General features: G+C 37.2%; 1 protein-coding gene across 33 annotated transcripts in view; it reads left to right on the top strand.

Moving 5' to 3' along the window:
• ADGRL3 (adhesion G protein-coupled receptor L3) overlaps nt 1-14,567 on the top strand; it is a 912,058-nt gene that overhangs the window by 401,028 nt on the left and 496,463 nt on the right. The window lies entirely within an intron of this gene.

Here is a 14,567-nt window from a genome sequence, read left to right as displayed (position 1 = left end):
ATCTCATCTTGGTGCTCTTAGGCCATAACAGCTAATTTGAAAAGACTGCAGTAAGTCTTTTAGGATGAAATCTTCCAAGAGAACTCAAGATGCAATTGGTAAAGAATTTGCCTGCAAATGCAGGAGATGCAAGAGACATGGGTTCACAAGTTCGATTCCTGGGTCAGGAATGTCCCCTGGAGGAGGAAATGACAACATGCTTAGCATAATACTGAATACTTGCCCACAGCAAATATCATTCTCAGTGGTGAAAAACTGTAAGCATCTCCTGCTTGGCCACATCCAATTTACCTTGATTATGGACCTTACATTCCAGGTTCTTGTGCAATATTGTTCTTTGCTACTTTGGATTTTAGTTTGACCACCAGATATACCCACAACTGAATGCCATTTCTGCTTTTGGCCCAACCAGTTCACTCTCTTCTGGAGCTATTAGTAATTCTTTGCTCTTCCCCAGTAGCATATTGGACACCTCCAGCCTGGGTTGACCGTCTTCTGGTGTCACATATTTTTGCCTTTTTGTACTGTTTATAGGGTTCTCATGGCAAGAGTACTGCAGTGGTTTGCCATTCCATCCTGCAGTAGGTCATATTTTTCAGAACTCTTCATTGTGGCCTATCCTTCTTGTTTGGCCTTGCCCAGCATGGCTTATAGCTTCACTGAGTTTTATGCAAGCTCCTTAGCAAGGCTGTGACTCATGAAGGGGACATAAACACTGCTGTACTTAAAAATATTTAATCAAGATCAAAAATAGCAATAAAAATAAGAATAAATATTTTCAATGCATAGGCAAAATGGATAAATAGATATAGATTTGTTTTAGGGAGAGGAGAAAGAATTGTTTTAGCTGGATAAAATATTATAGCACAACTATTAATTATGCTCCCACAAACATACAGATTATAAAACTTCTCAGAATGCTAAATGAAGAAAATTAAACTGTATAAATGATTTAATATTAAAATAGAGCCAATCTCCCCAGTTGATTATACAACTTGTGGATTTCTGTGACTTTTCACCATCATTTAATTCTATTTTTTCCCATATGGACTAATTCATTTTTGGCTAACCTTGTAGTATAATAGGGCATCCCTAGTGGTTAAAATGGGAAAGAATCTGCCTATGATGCAAGAGACCCAGGTTCAAACCCTGGGTTGGGATGATCCCCTGGAGAAGGGAATGGCAACCTACTCCAGTATTCTTGCCAGGAGGCTCTCATGGACGGAGAGGCCTGGTGGGCTACAGTCCATGGAGTCACAAAGAGTCAGACATGATTGAGCAGCTAGCATCTTCACAATATAATAGAAGGGATGGTTTTTAAGTATTAAGATCAAGTGTAAGCACAAAATAAATGACAGTAATTCTCATTCATTGGGCATTTTTCTATCATGTTCTCAGTAATAGATTGCCAGATATTTCTCTAGCAAAGATAGATTTATTCAGAGTCAGCAAACAATTATAATTTGGAATCTGTGACAATGGTGAACCACAGGAAGTTATGTATACTGCAAGGGAAGAAAAAGGAAAACTTATTTATTTATTTATTTTTTTTTTTTTAAGGAAAGCACTTTTTTAGAGGAGAAAAGGAAGTTGGGAGAGCTCAAAGTGTCTGGAAGAAGAGGTGCTTTTTTTTTTTTCCAGTATTGGTCTTTGTTATCATCATAAGGCATGAGAGCTCCTCCTTCTGGTTTCTCAACTCTATTTAAACGAGGATTCTGTATTAATTTTTTCACACTGTTGTTCTAAACACCTCACTAAGTGGAAGTATTTGGTTAATTAGTGGCTAGGCAACAGGATGATTTGTAGACTTGCTAGAAATTTGCTGAACTTCTCAATTAACTTCTGCAATTGATATTTTTGGGTTTTTAGATTCTCAATCTTGAAACAGAGTTAAAATCCCATTTTTAAATTATCTTATGCAAATGAAGAGTATTTGAGCTGAAGCAATTAGAATTTACATATCAATGATATGTGGAATTTCCTTTAAATTAGCACTAGGGTAGTGCCTCTGCTTGTTGGAGGACCCTGGAGAAAGTGTTTGAGTGAAAGCTATTAAAAGGAGAAGTGAAGTGTCCATTTTTTCAGTCTTTGTTTTAGGGATTCATTCTAATCTTCATTAATTCTTGATTATTAAGAAATACTTTTAGCCCAATTTGGAATGATAGTTCTTTAAGGAGGATCTCAAAGTCATACTAGCTACAGACTTTTTTTCTGTAAATTACACTTGGTCCTTTAAACTGTTTGATTCTATCTACTTGTAAAAAATTTTCTCTCCTGATTTAGGTTTTTAGTTCTAACATTTATATTCGTATTTTCTGCTGTTTCCTAATCTACCATCTCTGTGTGTGTGTGTGCATGTGTGTGTGTGTGTGTTCCTGAGAGTGAGAAACTGAAAAAAGGAGAAAGAAGGAAATTTGATGATATATTTAAGTGTTTAAAAGCAATTACAGGTTTTTCATTTTATGGCATTTCTACATTTTAATTTCAGGGTCACACTGAATTAAAATGTATGTCAGAGACTTCCCTGGTGCTCCAATGATTAAAACTTCATGCTACCAGTGTGGTGGGGCAAGGTTTTGATACCCAGTCAGGAAACTAACTTCCTGCATCCCATAAGGTGCAGCCCCCCCAAAAAAAAAAGTCCATATAATTGAGGGTAAAACTTTTCTTTCTACTTTCTTAGATTCGATATTTGGAGCCTTCACATTTAAGTGACACAGGACAGATTAGCAGGAGAGAAGTTTTATGCATATGCATATTCATATGCATACAAGGGGACAACACAGAAAGGAAATGAAATCCCCCCAAATGAGATATATGTGGGGGTTTACATACCATTGTAACAAAGCATGGTAAAATGTGCATAAGGGATTTTTTACCGGAAATGTTTTGGGGATTCTGGGGGAGAGAAGGAATTGGAAGGTGACCGAGAAAGGTAGGGTAATGAGGGTTTTCTAGACAGGTTTGTTGTACAGACTCCAGTCATCTCCGATAAGAGCTGTCTCCAGATTTGTACACTCACTCCTGGAAAGGGGGAGTAGGACACATTTACAAATGGAAATATCCTTGATATTTCTCTGCAGAAAGGACATGTATCTCCTGCTCTTAGGTAGAAAGTGGAAGGACAACTCCTCCTGAGTTTTGTTGCTGTTCAGTTGTTCCGTTGTGCCTGACTCTTTGCCACCCCATTCAGGCTTCTATGTCCTTCAGCTACTCCTGGAGGTTGCTCACACTCATATCCATTGAACCAGCTCTTAATGGCTTTCAGCTCAAGATAATCCTTACACCAATGTGGCATATTTTGGGGTGACATGTTCTGGTCCTTTTCATCTGCTTTAGAATGTCACTGAGTGCCCAGTAAGGGAATTTTCTTCCAATGAATATAGGCATGTTTTAATTTTAATATATTGTATACCTTGGCTGTTTGTGCATGCTAAGTGCTTCAGTGTAGTCAGAGTCTTTGCACCCCTCAAGACTGTGGCCTGCCAGGCCCTGCCCATGGCATTTTCCAGGCAAGGATACTATAGTGTGTTGCCATGCCCTCCTCCAGGGGATCTTCCTGACCCAGGGATCAAACCTGAATCTCATGTCTCCTGAATTGGCAGTCGGTTTCTTTACCAGTAGCGCCACCTTAGGTCTTTATTTCCTATCTTAAAAGTAGCAGAAATCTATATTTTAGTGAATGCAAATGACAAATGGGCCTATTAAAAATAAAGCCAGGGTTATATACATTCTGCCTTTTTTCAGTAAATATTAATTGACTACCATTGTGCTCTAGGAGGTCTTCGAGATACAAGAGCAAAATAATGGGATAGAAATAAGCAATAGACAGTATTCTGTTTTCTTTGGTAGGCAGCCTTGGGAGAGCAGATAGGGAAGACAAGACTGGAAATAAAATTCAATGATATATTATATCAAAGGAAAATATTCCTATGCCATTCTAGCTTCTTCTGGTATTATAGAACCTAATTTTCATCCATGTCTGATACACAGCAAAACAGTTTACTGACACTGAGAAAATTATAGCATTTAATGCAGAGTACCAAGCAGGGAGAATGGGCAACTCTTTTCAAAATACTTGAACTACCTGATGACTTTCATAGAAGGGTTTTTAAAGGCAATGTCTTGAGTTAAGGTTACAGGATACATTACTTTCTTCTGATTGGTTGGTGGTGAGGTAACAGGTGGTATTTTGGGAATCTCAGTCATCAACCTTATAGTTCCAACTTGTCTGAGGTCTACATACTTATGGTCACCCTATTCCACCCCAGATAGAGGTCTCAGTTTTTGCCTAAGAACTTAAAGTTATATATCACATTGTTATGTGTATATTTTGAGGAGGAGCTAGGACTCTTATTTAATGGCTGAACTACTGTTCAAGCTGCCTTGCTTAACTTCTTTTCCTTTGTTTCTGCATTCCCTCACTTCTCTATTTAGTAGCTGCTTGAATCTGCTCTTTGGAACTCAGCAAAAGCCTAGAAGATTAAAACCTTTTTTCTGCAAATAAGAAATGTGGGACTTGGAAGAGATTTTGTACCTGGGAGGGTTTTGTAGGGACCAGATTTGTTTCAATGCCCTCTGTTTTGATACTCCTTTATCCTAAGGGGAACAAGGGTGGGATAAAAAGGGAATGGAGTTTTGAATAGAGAAGTTAATCATAAACTTGGCAGGGGAACTTGGTTTTAGGGGGACTCTGTTTCACTGGATGTTCTAAGAATAAAACTGACATGAGACATGAACACGAGAAAATTGGATTTAATTTCATACATACATTAACCCCATATACATGAGAGGTTCAGAGACAGAATGGTAAAATAAACTATACATGACATCCTGGGCTAAAGAATGGGATATGGGTCTGAGATTCTCAAGGACATGAGGGTCATTCACAGTGCAATGAAGAGAACAGATATTGGGTAATTAGATGTTTGCTCTGCCATACAGATGGAATCATTTAAATAAAATTTCTCGCTGGTAATAATTCTGTTTTGGGGGGAAAAAGAAAACCCCACAAATTCTTCTAGGTAGGTAAGGAGGGCAGTGATTTCTCTGAACCTCAAGGTCTCCATTGCCTTTAGCTTAAAATAATCCACATACCAAGTTGATATGTCTCTGGGAGGCCTGTTCTGAAGCTCTGCAATGAAAATGAAAGTGTTAGTAACTTGGTTATGTTCGACTCTTTGCAACCCCATGGACTGTAGCCTGCTAGGCTCCTTTGTCCATGGAATTCTCCATGCAAGAATACTGGAGTGGGTTGCCATTTCCTGCTCCAGGGGATCTTCTCAACCCAGAGATTGAGGCTGGGTCCCCTGCATTCAGGCAGATTCTTTACCTTCTGAGCCACCAGGGAAGCCCAGGCAATATTGTATATCAAAAACCATGGCATATCATATATCAAAAAGTGATATAAAGAAAAAAGGGTAGATGAAAAAGGTTGCAAATATAAAGAATACAGTCAGAAAAGAATTCAATGAAAAATGACTTCTGATCAATATCTTGGGGGAGATCATTCCAGACAGAAGGAACAAACAATAAAGGAAGGCTGAGAAAGGAGTATATTGAAGAACAGAAAGGAGATTGATGTAACTAAAGCAGAATGAGCAAATGGATGAGTGTTACAGAGTGGGAGAATTATGGAAATAAGAGTTGTGTGTTGAGGGGCTTGGTTGGGTCAGAGTAAGAAGTTTGCATATAAGGAAAATGAGACTGAGTAACAGGACTTGACTACCCTGTTTCCAAGGATCATTCTGCCTATTATATAGAAAACAGTAGGGAAGGGCCTTCCTTATTTTGAGATGGAAATTTTCCTAAAGCTCTACTGAAAACACTTAGATGCCTATAGGGCCTAGAGTTAACATAAAAGAGCAAAGCTTAGTACTGAAAGCAACTGGGTGTTAAGAGGATTAAGGAAATGGGTGCTTTGCCTCAGTGATAAGCATTTTAGCCTGGAAGGCACAATGAGGAAGCACATGGTGAAAGGGCTGTCATTGCTCACCTCCAGTTTTCACAATATGATAACATGGACCCAAGTGTTTCTAGGTCTTCAGATTTTTTACAGGAAGCCAAAAAAACATTAATTTTTATGTTAAATCTGCTGATCTTTAGAAGTATGGCTCTCACTCGTATTTAAAACACTCAATCACCCAACACTAGAACATTTCTGAGGGAAGGGTTTAACAGAAGGTTTCCAGTTTGCATTTTCTAATCTATATGTAGCAAGATGAAGCTGGTGGGTTCAACAATGATAAATAAGAAATAAGATAAAGATGAAGGGAGAGAGATCTGCTCTTATATTCTTTTTAGGTAGAAGGCTTATGAAAGTTTTCTTCTTAGACATATTTAGTCATAAGCCAATATTGAGTATGACCTAAATTATTTTACCATTAATGATGTTCAATTTTTATCACAATAAAATGATTCATAACACATGCAAACATTGGAAGACTTTATCCCTAAATAAGAGGAGCTCATATATATGTTAATATATAAAACAAATTTTCATTATGGACCCTAAATGAATGCAAGGTACAGTCATTGTTTTTTTATCATTACAAATATATCATTGATTCACAGACATGAGGCACCAGGAAGTGCTAGAATTCAAAGACTCACTATGTGGTTTTGTTAAAAATAAGACGGTAAAAGTCAATAACCCATTTATTATCAATGTGTACCCTCTACAGAATTGGGTGTTTTGATGATGCACTGCCTGTTCCAATGAATAAAGCTAATAGGCATTTTTAAGTTATCACCAATGAAAAATTATCTAGCAGGCTGACTGCATTTTAGTCTGTAATGCTAAAGTGCTGTAGGTCCCCAAAGTTGCAGTTAATAAGAGCACCAGAACACTAACTTTTGGAATCTCTCACAGAGTATGGTTTCTTTAGAATAAAAGTATATGTGTCTATATATATACTTTGCTTATTTTGCCTTGAATCATTGATTGGATTTTTAGTAGTCTGTTTTTTTTTTTTAAATAAAAAAATCTTAACTATAATTGACTCCAGTACTTTTTCATGAGAAGGGATTAACAGATTGCCTGGATAACAATATTTACAAAACAGATGAGGTAATATGGATCTTTATTGTAAAATCTTGTGGGAAATTAATGGGTAAAAATGGCACCTTTGTTATAGTGACTTGTGAAATATGATTTAAAAAGTGCCCTAAGTTTGGGGAATGTCACAATATATATCTTGAGTTTTATTAAAGTACCCCTGTTTAGTTCAGATTTTGAGGTTATTGATTTATATTCTTTCCGATTAAAACATATTTAAATTTCTGGTTACAAAATATGATGGTAGTCTGGTTAAATGGAGCTTTGATAGAACCCTAATATTGTTAAATCATTTTTCTTTTGTGTTTCTAGCTCCTTTCCTCATGGACTTTCCCAGTCTATATTTGATGACCATTTTAGAGGCTGAGTGGAAAAAAGTAACACTGTGAGAATGGTGTTTAGCCCTTTGGTAAACCTCTAGTATTGCTTTTAGTTCTACTGTCTTTTACCAGCACCAGAGATGAGATAGAACTCTCCTTTTTTCCTCGGTACCTATCTATCTGCACAGATTCACTGCCTATAAAATTGCTTGGAGAAATTATTGTTAGTATCCATTTGTTTTTAAAAAAATCTCAAAATTCCTACAAAATAAACTTTTTATTTTAAAAATGGATCATTTTAAACTTCTGGCTGAAATGGGTACTATTTCTAGGTCCTGATGGAAATATTTGACATATTCAAATGTCTTATAAAGTTTCAAAGTGCTTTGAACGGTGGCGGATGACTTGAACTTTCTGAGTGGACTTGAACTTTCTTCTTTTTTCATTGGGAAATGCAGATTCTAATACCCCTCAGGTTCTCATAAGCGTTAAAGGAGCATACTATGTGTACATAATAATCATATTGCAAATTAAATAAGATTAATGGTTAGCACAAGTTCTGGTGCAGGATAACTGCTTCGTCATACTTTGGGATTATTATCATCACATATTGTGCTATGCATAGCATAAATGAGACAGGTTGCATAATCCATTTAATGCTGTGTTTTGCACAACGTAAGCTCTCTGTGGTGGTAGCTTCTTATAACTGCCACTGCCATCATCATCCCTAACCGTTGGCACTTTCTCCTTGTATAAATCCCACATTTTATTTTTTGATTAAGATTTAAAATAATCTATTTGTAGAAAGATGAGCCAGTCACTATGACTGGTTTAATTCCCTTTAATTTCTGTGTGGTGACTTGAAAGTCTTCTGTAAGTTGTTCTCCCTTTGGCAATATAGGCTGCTTTTGTTTATGGCCTAGCTGAATACTTAAATAAAAATTAGAAAATGAAAAAGTTTAAAAATAAAACCTTGGCTTGCACCCACCATGGCATTTAGTGTTATTAGGCTGAATTTGGCTCTTTCTTGTCTACTAATAGTCAGTGCATCTGACACACTGCAGAAGGTTTTTCCAGCACAAATGTTCATGCCTTGTAATATTTTGTACTCAATGTGTGGACATATTTGTTATGTGTTACTTTTTTTTGGCAGTGCCATAAGGGGCTGAACGTGTGACTAAAAATGTTGGAAACAAGAAAAGCATGAGTAAAATATTTGTGTCTTTCTTCCTTATTTGCTTATGTCCATATTAGGCTGTATAGTCCATTGACCTAAAGAGGAAATAATGGGATAGTTATGCATAATCATAATTATGTTATTTTTATTTTAGTTTTATAGAACAAAGATGAGCTTTGATGGAATTGAGGAACTGACTAGGATATGCAATGTATGTGTTACCCTTTGCGAGTGCTATAGTCATTCATGCCTATTCTGTCTGTATAGCATTGTCTTTTCTCTCTTTGATCCTTAACCATACCCCTCTGATTCACATGACAAACTCCTAATTATCTTTCAAGATTCAGCTTCAAGACTCATTATATCCTCCTGTGCTATTACTTCTTCCCTGGGCAGGGAAGATTAGAGAGCCCTCCCTGCTCCCATGGCTTGCCTTCCACAGTCTGTTATGACACTTAGCCTGTTATATTGTTATTGATTACTTACCTGAAGCAAAATAAAAGTATGAGCTGGGGAAGAATGCTGGACGTGTCTTTCTGTTATTTTAAATCTATTATGCCTAGCACAGTGATTAACTTGTGATATACAATAAATGATGGTTTTATGAAACAATGCGTGCTAAGTATAATAGTTAATAAGGTATCTTTTATGTATTCAGAAATTACAGTAATATAATGTCATTTCCCTACATTTCAAAGTAAAAATGATAAAAAACTAATGGTAAACTATGTTTGACCTTTACCTGACCAGGAGACTCTAAATGTCCAAGTATTTTATATCCTGAAATTGTTGTGATGGTTAGCCTTCCTTTTTGGGAAATGGTGTGATGATCTGAGCACGTAAAGTGATTATGGTGGATACCTGCATTTGGATGTCACTAAGTGTGTAGGGGTTGAGAAACCCAGTCCTACCAAATGTGTCCAATATTTCAGATCCCACTGCATTCTGCCTTGTTTTTTTAAACCTTGCTTTAAAGAAAGGAGTGTAATCTACCCCTTCATAAGAACCTAAATAAGTCTTTTATCTTCATCTGGCTGATTTCACATGGCCTCCACACTAAAGCTTGCTATCCATGGATCTCTTTTACTGTGACAATAAGACAGTGGGAAACAGATCTGCCTATTTGTTCTCCAGTCATAGTTTTGTTTTCATTGTCACTAAAATACAGACTCTTTGATTTATTTATGGTGCAGCAGTTTTCTTTTAGATGAAATGTCATGATAACTTGTATTGCTAATAACTTAAAAAACATTGAGAAAGCTACAGTACCATATAGATAAATGAACATGGCACCTTTTATTTTAACTTTCAAGGTGCTTAAGGAGTATAGTATGCTTTATAAATAATATGAACAGTACATACATTCTAAGGTTTTATATCAAATTTTTTTTGCCATCCAGGGAAAATTAATTCTGCCTTTCAAGACTCATTTCTATTGGGATGCAGTGCTCCATGTTGAATACCTTCTTTGGCAGTAGATAAAAGAAAAATTAATTATGCTTGTCTTATTTAACAATGCCATTTAAAAATTTTAAAAGAACATATTTTGTTGCCATTATTCTCACTGAGGAAAAATGTCAAGAAAGAAATACATGTTTTGGATGAGGATAGATATTTTAATTATCAAGATTTAATTATTTCAACTCATGTCTCATTTATAATCTCATTTAACTCTAGGTATATTAGATTTCTTGACACATATTTTTTTCAGAAAGAAAAATGAGTAATTTACTGCTTTTTTTTTAAACAGATGATTCAAGGAAATGGGTAAATTTTTGAATATCTTAAATTTTCATAGCCTTATTCTGAATAGTTATTAGTTACTTCCTTACACAGAAGGTAGATATTCTCTGCATGTTTCTTTCCATTATGAAACATACTAACAATTGTTCCATTTCTACTTCATGGAAATTATAAATTACAGTCTATAAATCTCATAAATTACCAAAAAAAATACAAATTATTGTTTTACTTCTCAGTAAGGTTGACTTTAGAAATTATTTTTCATTATATATCATAATGTTTGTTTTTATCTTATCATTTCATCTATCCTGTGGTTTATTAATTCTAAGCTCAGGTTTGCCATCTTGAGAATTTATTTATTACCCATAAGATGACACTATTATTAGTGTTCTGAGTAAAGACTTATAATTTATATTTAATCACATATTATTTTGGCACTCTTGATAATCACTTCAGTTCAGTTAGTCGTTCAGTTGTGTCCGACTCTTCGCGACCCCATGGACCACAGCATACTCGGCCTCCCTATCCATCACCAACTCCTGAAGTCTGCTCAAACTCATCTTCATTGGTCGGTGATGAAATCCGACCATTTCACCCTATGTCGTCCCCTTCTCCTCCTGCCTTCAATCTTTGCCACTATCAGGGTCTTTTCAAATGAGTCAGCTCTTGGCATCAAGTGGCCAAAGTATTGCAATTTCAACTTCAATGTCAGTCCTTCCAGTGAACACCCAGGACTGATCTCATTTAGGATGGACTGGATGGAACTCCTTGCAGTCCAAGGGACTCTCAAGAGTCTTCTCCAACAGCACAGTTCAAAAGCATCAATACTTCGGGACTCAGCTTTCTTTATACTCCAACTCTCACATTCATACATGATTACCGGAAAACCATAGCCTTGACTAGATGGACCTTTGTTGTCAAAGTCATGTCTCTGCTTTTAAATATGCTGTCTAGATTGGTCATAACTTTCCTTACAAGGAATAAGCATCTTTAATTTCATGGCTGTAGTCACCATCTGCAGTGATTTTGGGGCCCAAAAAAATAAAGTCAGCAACTCTTTCTACTGTTTCCCCATCTGTTTTCCATGAAGTGATTGGACCAGATGCCATGAGCTTTATGCCAACTTTTTCAACTCCTCTTTCACTTTCATCAAGAGGCTCTTTGGTTCTTCTTCACTTTCTGCCATCAGGGTGGTATCATTTGCATATCTGGTTATTGATATTTCTCCAGGCAATCTTGATTCCAGCTTGTGTTTCATCCAGCCCAGTGTTTCTCATAATGTACTCTGCATTTAAGTTAAATAAGCAGGGTGACAATATACAGCCTTGACATACTCCTTTTCCTATTTGGAACCAGTCTGTTGTTCCATGTCCAGTACTAACTGTTGCATCCTGACCTGCATACAGGTTTCTCAAGATCAGATGGTCTGGTGTGCCCATCTCTTTCAGAATTCTCTACAGTTTACTGTGATCCACATAGTCAAAAACTTTGGCATAGTCAATAAAGCAGAAATAGTTTTTCTGGACCTCTTTTGCTTTTTTGATGTGTCTGAGCCACCAGGGAAGTCAATGATCCAGCGGATGTTGGCAATTTGATCTCTGGTTCCTCTGCCTTTTCTAAAACCAGCTTGAACATCAGGAAGTTCACGGTTCACATATTACTGAAGCCTGGCTTGGAGAATTTTGAGCATTACTTTACTAGCGTGTGAGATGAGTGCAATTGTGTGGTAGTTTGAGCATTCTTTGCCATTGCCTTTCTTTGGGATTGGAATGAAAACTGACTTTCCCAGTCCTGTGGCCAATGCTCAGTTTTCCTAAGTTGATGGCATATTGAATGAAGCACTTTCACAGCATCATCTTTTAGGATTTGAAATAGTTCAACTGGAATTCCATCACCACCATTAACTTTGTTCATAGTGATCCTTCCTAAGGCCCACTTAACTTCACATTATGATGTCTGGCTCTAGGTGAGTGATCACACCATCGTGATTATCTGGGTCATGAAGAGCTTTTTGTACAGTTCTTCTGTGTATTCTTGCCACCTCTTCTTAATATCTTCTGCTTCTGTTAAGTCCATACCATTTCTGTCCTTTATTGTGCTCATCTTTGCATGAAATGTTCCCTTGGTATCCCTAATTTTCTTTAATGATCTCTAGTCTTTCCCATTCTATTATTCTCCTCTATTTCTTTGCAGTGATCCCTGAGGAAGACTTTCTTATCTCTCCTTGCTATTCTTTGGAACTCTGCATTCAAATGGGTAAATCTTTCCATTTCTCCTTTGTCTTTTGCTTCTCTTTTCACAGCTGTTTGTAAGGCCTCCTTAGACAGTCATTTTGCCTTTTTGCATTTCTTTTTCTTGGGAATGGTCTTGATCCTTGTCTCCTATACAATGTCACAAACCTCTCTTCATTTTTCATCAGGCGCTCTATCTGTCAGATCTAGTCCCTTAAATCTATTTCTCACTTCCACTCCATAATCAAAAGGGATTTGATTTAGGTCATACCTGAGTGGCCTAGTGGTTTTCCCTACTTTCTTCAATTTAAGTCTGAATTTGGCAATAAGGAGCTCATGATCTGAGCCACAGTCAGCTCCTGGTCTTATTTTTCCTGACTGTATAGAGCTTCTCCATCTTTGGCGGCAAAGAATATAATCAGTCTGATTTCAGTGTTGAGCATCTGGTGATGTCCATGTGTAGAGTATTCTCTTGTATTGTTGGAAGAGGGTGTTTGCTATTAGCAGTGTGTTCTCTTGGCAAAGCTCTATTAGCCTTTGCCCTGCTTCATTCTGTACACCAAGGCCAAATTTGCCGGTTACTCCAGGTGTTTCTTGACTTCCTACTTTTGCTTTCCAGTCCCCTATAATGAAAAGGACATCTTTTTTGGGTGTTAGCTCTAAACGGTCTTGTAGGTCTTCATAGAACCTTTCAACTTCAGCTTCTTCAGCATTCCTGTCAGGGCATATTGAATGGTTGCCTTGAAAACAAACAGATAGCATTTGGTTGTTTTTGAGATTGCATCCAAGTACTGCATTTCGGACTCTTTCGTTGACTATGATGGCTACTCCATTTCTTCTAAGGGATTCTTGCTCACAGTAGTAGATATAATGGTCATGTGAGTTAAATTCACCCATTCCGACCCATTTTAGTTCGCTGATTCCTAAAATGTTGATGTTCACTCTTGCCATATCCTATTTGACCACTTCTAATTTGTCTTGATTCATGGACCTAACATGACCTAGAATGAACCTGATATCTTTCAGTGTCCTATCTTTTTGCCTTTTCACACTGTTCATGGGGTTCTCGAGGCAATAATACTGAAGTGATTTGTCATTCCCTTCTCCAGTGGATCACAATTTGTCAGAACTCCCCCTCAAGACTCGTCTGTCTTGGGTGTCCCTACACAACATGGCTTAGTTTAATTGAGTTAGACAAGGCTGTGGTCCATGTGATTAGATTGGTTAGTTTTGCGATGATAGTATCGGATAATAAATGTTTTCTTTAACTGCCCATACATTGGAACTAAAATAGGAGACCAAATCAATGAAATTTGGATATATCAGTTTATGTATGTGTTCTCTTCCCCTGAGGATCAAACCTGGCTCCTGTTTCTTTCAGCTCCTGCATTGGCAGTCAGATTGTTTTTCACTAGTACCACCTAGGAAGCCCTTCTTTGATTTTAGGATCTGTTATTACCTATGATATAGCTAAAATGATCATTTTCCCCCCTCACTTTCTTTATTTGCATGGATTTATAAACCGCTTACTTGATATTTATGCTTTCCAAGTTACACTTTTGGAAAGATCTAAAAGGATATTAATTCTAAAAAAGGAAGATGAGAAGATTTTTCCCAGAACCTCAGAAGTTTATTAACTTGCTCAGTCAGTTCAGTTCAGTTGCTCAGTCGTGTCCTACTCTTTGCGAGATCCCATGGACTGCTTCAACACTGAAGGCCTCCCCATCCATCGCCAACTCCCAGAGTTTACTCAAACTCATGTCCATTGAATCAGTGATGCCATCCAACCATCTCATCCTCTGTCGTCCCCTTCTCCTCCTCCTTCAAACTTTCCCAGCATCAGGGTCTTTTCGGATGAGTCAGTTCTTTGCATCATGTGCCGAAGTGTTGGGGTTTCAGCTTCAGCATCAGTCCTTCCAATTAACTTGCCTGGGCTGCTGTGATGAAGAATCACAGAGTGGGTGGCTTGAACAACAGAAAGTTATTTTCTTTTCAGTCTGGAGACCACGAGTCTGGGAACATGGTACCCCCAAAATTGT

This window comes from Odocoileus virginianus, chromosome 29 (assembly GCF_023699985.2).
Source record: "Odocoileus virginianus isolate 20LAN1187 ecotype Illinois chromosome 29, Ovbor_1.2, whole genome shotgun sequence".
NCBI classification, from domain to species: domain Eukaryota; kingdom Metazoa; phylum Chordata; class Mammalia; order Artiodactyla; family Cervidae; genus Odocoileus; species Odocoileus virginianus.
Note: the sequence above shows the minus strand (reverse complement) of the source record. Positions and strands in the feature narration are given on the sequence as shown.